Source organism: Microcebus murinus, chromosome 4 (genome assembly GCF_040939455.1).
Source record: "Microcebus murinus isolate Inina chromosome 4, M.murinus_Inina_mat1.0, whole genome shotgun sequence".
NCBI lineage: Eukaryota > Metazoa > Chordata > Mammalia > Primates > Cheirogaleidae > Microcebus > Microcebus murinus.
This window is the reverse complement of record NC_134107.1, coordinates 5,376,239-5,382,238: the sequence shown is the minus strand read 5'-3', so window position 1 is coordinate 5,382,238 and position 6,000 is coordinate 5,376,239. Positions and strand designations below refer to the sequence as shown.

Genomic DNA, 6,000 nt, shown 5'->3' with positions numbered 1-6,000 from the left:
CCACATCCACCTGTGTCTGTTTTCAAGGACCCCCTGTTCCTTTTGAAGCCACTGCCCAGGTACCCATCTCTGGTCTGCTGCTGCTGGCTGTGAAGAAGCTAACCCCCTTTCTTCTCCACCAAGAAAGGGGGCCCCACTGTGCTCTGGGGTGGGAAAGGGGGTAGAGCCGTCCTCCTCGGGGGCTCTTCCAGGTGAGCAAAATCTCGTGGCTCAGAAAAGTTGCCGGAGTGCTTCCAATCACTGAGCAAACCTTTGAGTTGCTGAAAAGTTTATTCTGCGTTTTAAACTGTGCTTTGAAAACAATGGTGTGAGCTGTGCTAAAGTAAGGAAGGGCCGAGCTCCCTGAAACATCCAGTCCCACAGCAAGGCAGGGCCAAGCCAGGCCAGGCCAGGCCACCTGGCGGGGACACTGCTGAGGGTGGACCCTACCTGGTGAATGGGGTCAGGGCGAAGCCAGGCCCTGCTGGGAGATGGTGCCCTGCGGGTTCTGAACCCAAAGTCACACACAGCCTTCCCTCACCTGCCAAGCCTCACCTCACTGTGGTGATGGAGACAACCCCATTAATATAGGGTCTCTCCAAAGGCCAGTCCAAGTCCACATGAGGCCTTGACTAAGTTGGCCTCTTCCTTTCTGCCAACCTGGCTCCCACCGGGCAGAGAAAACAGGACCTGCCACAGGTCTCCTGGCCCCACAGGCCTGCGGGCTGCTCGGGACACACTCCCAGTCCAGATTTTCACAGTGGACTTGAGAAGGCCCTGTAGAGGAGGCAGGCTGAGCAGACGGGCCTCTGGGAGTGGCCTGTCCTGGGCCCCACAAATAGCTCCAACAGGGTCCTGACTCCCTCAGTGGCCTCACTGAAGTGGCGGAAACAAGAGCCAAATTGGTCACTGTCTTCCTGTAGGAAGTCCCCAGAGCTGGTCCTCTGGCTGGTCCTGTAGGCTCCAGTCCTGTTGGTTGAAGATCTGACCACAACACCCGAGCCTGTCCAGGCTGCCCCCAGCTTGGTGACATGGAGAAGGCTGTCCCAGGAACTCCGCACAGCCTGGCACCCTGGGACACACAAGGACAAGAAAGTTCCCTCCAAGAGGGCTGCTAGCCCAACGTCAGCCCCAGCAAGAGAAGGGCAGTGCAGCCCCTGACGTCCCCCTTCCCTGACCCGACCCTGACTGTCCCTGCTGGCAGACAGCTAGACCCTGTCCATAGGGGCAACTCCTTCGTGGCCAGCTGCCGTCGCCTCCCAAGGCCTTGGCGCGCCCTCCACCCCAGCGTGGCCGCTCGCCTGCCCGCTAGACCTAGGTCACGGAGGGGCCGGGGGGTCGTGCTGCCCAGGGACAGATCAGCCGCTGTCACACGCACAGTGGATCCGGAGCAGCGCAGTGTGCGGTGGGCAGTGGCTGCCCTGCGCCTGGAGGGACGGCCGAGCGGGCAGGTGGAGGGGTCGCCAGCGAACCCCAGGCTCCTCCAACTTGGGCGTCCGAGCCACAACGCCCCTGCCCAGCCCGACCCACCGATACCCCCAGGAAGGCGGCTCCGGGGTGCGCCCCCGCCCGCCAACCTGGGACCCCTTGCGCGTCACCTGCGACCCCGGCGCAGGGTCGTCACCGGCTCTCTGCCCAACTTCAGCTGCGGCCCCGGCCACCCTCGCGCCCCCGGCGCGCCCCGGCCGGGGCCCCGCTGTCCCGCGGCCCACCCTGTATGCAAATGACCTGTGCCCGCAGCCAATGGCTGGCCGGGCCGGGCCCGCCCTGCCGCGCCGCAGCCAGTGGGCGCGAGGGGAGGCGGGGCGCCCCGCCCACCGCCGCGCGGCCCTCCGCGGGCGAGGTCGGCGCGTTCCTTTCTGCACGTCGGCCCGGGGAGGGGCCGCCACCTGCCGGGCGGGGCTGAGGGGCGCGGCGGCCGGCGGTGGTACGGCCCCGGGCGCTCCCCTGCCGCCGCGCGGTGGTACGGCCCGGCCCGCTGCGCGCACTGGCCCCGCGGGGGGTTCGGCCTGGCAGCCCTGTCTGCCGCCCGCCGGTACGCGGTCTGGCAGCCGGGCGAGGCCGTACCCTGGTGGCCCGACCGCCGGCGGCAGGGGCTGCCCCTCCCCCAGCGCAGTGGTACTGCCCGGCCGACTGCTCGCCCTCATCCCCCGTGGGAGGACCACCCCTCCCCGGGAACCCGCTGAGCTCCTGGCGCACATAGTCTAGCCCGGGCGTGACCCGGGAGGGGCCTGCTTGGGCCCCAGACACGGCGCCCTCGGGACACACGTACTGCTTGCGCTGCCCCGCCCGCGAAGGCGGCCTGGGGGTCCCTGAGGACATCTGGGCCAGCCTGGGTGGCACGGAGGGCCTTCCCTCCCCCTACCTTCCTCAAATCAACCAGAGTCCCCATCCCTGCCTCAGAGGCTGGCCCTACTGGGGGGACCTCACCTGCTTCTTCCAGGAACCTCCAAAGGGCCCCCCTCACTGTCACCCCGGGCGGTCCTTGGCACAGGGCCTTCTCCCTTCAGCCTCAGCCCCCAGGCCTCCCTGCATCCATGCCTGCCTGAGCTAGGGCCTGCCAGCTGCCACAACCCCAGCCTGGGCCTTGTAGTGCTGGGGCCCCAGGAAGGCACCGAGGCAGCCCCGGACCTCTTGGGAGCTGGTAGCCTGGAGGCAGAAATTCCAGTGCTGAGTGTTGTGGGGTGTGGCCACCTGTGGATGAGGAAGGAGCACAGGGGAGTCAGGAGCCAGCTCAGTTCCACTGGGTGTCAGAAGTCAGGGGTCCCCCGGGAGCCGGTGGGTACCCTGAGGAGGCCCACACCTTCAGGGCAGGCACAAGTGGGGGGTGAACAGACAGGGCCAAGGTTGGGGGAAACAAGTCAGGGACTAGGAACAGAGGAGGCAAGAGGACAAGGTGAATTTGAGCTCCTGTCTTGCTCTGCTGCCACGATTGTACCCCTTCATGTAACCCTTCTGTGTTGGGTTGAATGGTGTCCTCCCTAAAAAAGGATATGTCCATATCCTAATACCCTAATGTCCTCCTGTAAATGTTACCTTATTTGGAAAAAGGGTCTTTGCAGATGTCATTAAGTGCAGGATTTTTTTTTTTTTTTTTTTAGTCAGAGTCTCACTCTGTTGCCTGGGCTAGAGTGCCTTGGCGTCAGCCTAGCTCACAGCAACCTCAAACTCCTGGGCTCAAGCAATCTTCCTGCCTTGGCCTCCTGAGTAGCTGGGACTACAGGCACCCGCCACCGCACCCGTCTAATTTTTTCTATTTTTAGTAGAGATGGGTCTCGCTCTTGCTCGGGCTGGTCTCCAACTCCTGAGCTCAAGCGAGATCCTCCTGCTTTGGCCTCCCAGAGTGTTGTGATTACAGGTGTGAGCCACTGCACCCAGCCTAAGTGAAGGATCTTGAAATGAGATCATCCCAAACTACGTAGGAGGGTACCAAATCCAATGGCAAGTGTCCTTATGAGTGACAGAAAAAAGACACAAATAGAGGACAAGGCCATGTGAAGACCAGCAGAGACCGGAATGATGCAGTCACAAGATGCCCTCAAGAGGTGCTACCTATGCTCAGTTTGGCCCCAGTCTGCTTCTAGGCAGCTCCCTGGGGGCACCTCTCACACCTAAACACAGGTTGGCGTGGCTGAGTAGGTCTTGCGCTGCCCAAGGATGCTCACTGATGAAGTGTTCTCTATGTCTCATCGTGGGTGCATGTGCTTATTACAACAATTACCAGCAGCCTGCCGGAAGCAGGAGAAGATGGAGGTGGGAGGGGCCGGCCCCTCTTCAAGGGGCTCCAGGGTGACCATTGGCTGCCAATCATCCTGCTTTCCAGTAGCCTCAGCGTGTGTGCTGGTGGGTCCCTTTATCTGATGGCCTTCCACAGGTGGGCCTATGTGCACCTCAGGGCCAACACACACAAAGCTCCAAGCTGGGGGGGGGGACAGGTGCCTGGCCCAGGGTAGAGGGGGCCCTGGTCCCTGTTCACCATGCTGGACCCCACCTAAGCACACCTGCCATCCAGCCCTCTCAATGACCCCAGGGATCAGGCATGATCGGCAACATCCCGACTTTACAGCCTTTATAGCCTTAGGCACAGAGAAGGTGAGAAACCTGGCTGAGGTCACGGGATTGAGACTGCAGTGCCAGGGTTCAGCGGCCTGGTTTGGGGGATGCTCCTGCCCCTGCAGCCCGCTGATACTGGAGGAATTGCTCCAGAGTGCCCATCTCTCAGCACCATCCACTCCTCCTTCCTGCGGGGGACGTTCCAGAGCCCCTAAGTGCATGGTTCTTTCTCCCCTTGCAAACAGAAAAAATAAAACAACCTCTCTTGCCCTGCCCCTCCTACCAGGGTTTTTCTTCTTCCCCTCAGGAGAGTTTTTGGTGCTCACTGTCCCTGCTTACTCTCTTCTCTCTAAGTCCCTCCAGCTGGCCCCGAGCCCAGAGCTGCCTGCCACCAAAGCCCCTCGCCTGGTTTGTTTTGAGACAGAGTCTCACTTTGTTGCCCAGGCTAGAGTGAGTGCCGTGGTGTCAGCCTAGCTCACAGCAATCTCAATCTCAAGCGATCCTCCTGCCTCAGCCTCCTGAGTAGGTGGGACTACAGGCATGCGCCACCATGCCCGGCTAATTTTTTGTATATATATGTTTAGTAGGTTGATTAATTTCTTTCTTTCTTTCTTTTTTTTTTTTTTTTTGAGACAGAGTCTTGCTTTGTTGCCCAGGCTAGAGTGAGTGCTGTGGTGTCAGCCTCACTCACAGCAACCTCAAACCCCTGGGCTCAAGCAATCCTCCTGCCTCAGCCTCTCGAGTGGCTGGGACTACAGGCATGCGCCACCATGCCCGGCTAATTTTTTCTATATATATTAGCTGGCCAATTAATTTATTTCTATTTTTATTAGAGACGGGGTCTCGCTCAGGCTGGTTTCGAACTCCTGACCTGGAGCAATCTGCCCGCCTCAGCCTCCCAGAATGCTAGGATTACAGGCATGAGCCACCACACCCTGCCCCTTGCCTGATTTTTCCTCCATTCGCCCACCCCCTCCCACCCCCAAGCTTCTTCTTGGTCTCCTCTGCAGATTCCGGACCTCTCAAAGTTGGAGTCCTGGAGTCCAGGCATTGTCCCCTGCCACTACCCCCATGTTTTGAGCCCAGCATTTTTTCTCCAGTGCAGCCTCTGCCCACTCAACTTCTCCGCAAGTCCAGCTACCTGGGGGCTCCCCAGGGAAGGCGCCCGTCTTTCCCTTCCCACGTTCTTCCTTCCCCTGTCATTCCCCGCCTCGTACCAGGTCCTCAGTAACTCCTGTCCTTCTGTCTTCAGAATCTACCCAGCGCTACCACTTCCCACACCTGCGTCGATCCACTCGGGCCAAGCCATCGTGGGCTCTGAACCGATGTCACTGCAGCCGCCTCGGGATGGGTCTCGGGCGTCCACCCTGGGCGCCCAGACGCCAGCGCTGGCCACTGTGGACCCCCGCAGCCTGGGCGCCCGGACGCCAGCGCCCGCCACTGTGGACCCCGGCAGCCTGGGCGGCCGGACGCCAGCGCCCGCCACTGTGGACCCCGGCAGCCTGGGCGCCCGGACGCCAGCGCCCGCCACTGTGGACCCCGCAGCCTGGGCGCCCGGACGCCAGCGCCCGCCACTGTGGACCCCCGCAGCCTGGGCGCCCGGACGCCAGCGCCGGCCACTGTGGACCCCCGCAGCCTGGGCGCCCGGACGCCAGCGCCCGCCACTGTGGACCCCCGCAGCCTGGGCGCCCGGACGCCAGCGCCGGCCACTGTGGACCCCCGCAGCCTGGGCGCCCGGACGCCAGCGCCCGCCACTGTGGACCCCGGCAGCCTGGGCGCCCGGACGCCAGCGCCGGCCACTGTGGACCCCCACAGCCTGGGGGCCCAGCGTCACTACTGCGGGACCCCCCGCGGCGCCCCCTGTCCCCAGGGCCGTCCTCCGCAGCTAACTGGCCCTGGCCAGTCGTCCCAGGCGCCAGGTCTCCTGCCCGGCACCGCTCTGTCTTTTTATTAGCGCACACACCACGT

At 62.6% G+C, this 6,000-nt stretch overlaps 1 long non-coding RNA gene across 1 annotated transcript; it reads right to left on the bottom strand.

Annotated features, from left to right (window-relative positions):
* Window positions 1-251: 251 nt before the first annotated feature.
* On the bottom strand, window positions 252-1,692 carry LOC142870561 (uncharacterized). Its single transcript, XR_012918886.1, has 2 exons — window positions 1,578-1,692; window positions 252-1,051 (listed from the first exon to the last, which is right to left on the bottom strand). It is a non-coding gene; the product is annotated as an uncharacterized LOC142870561 (long non-coding RNA).
* Window positions 1,693-6,000: the final 4,308 nt, after the last annotated feature.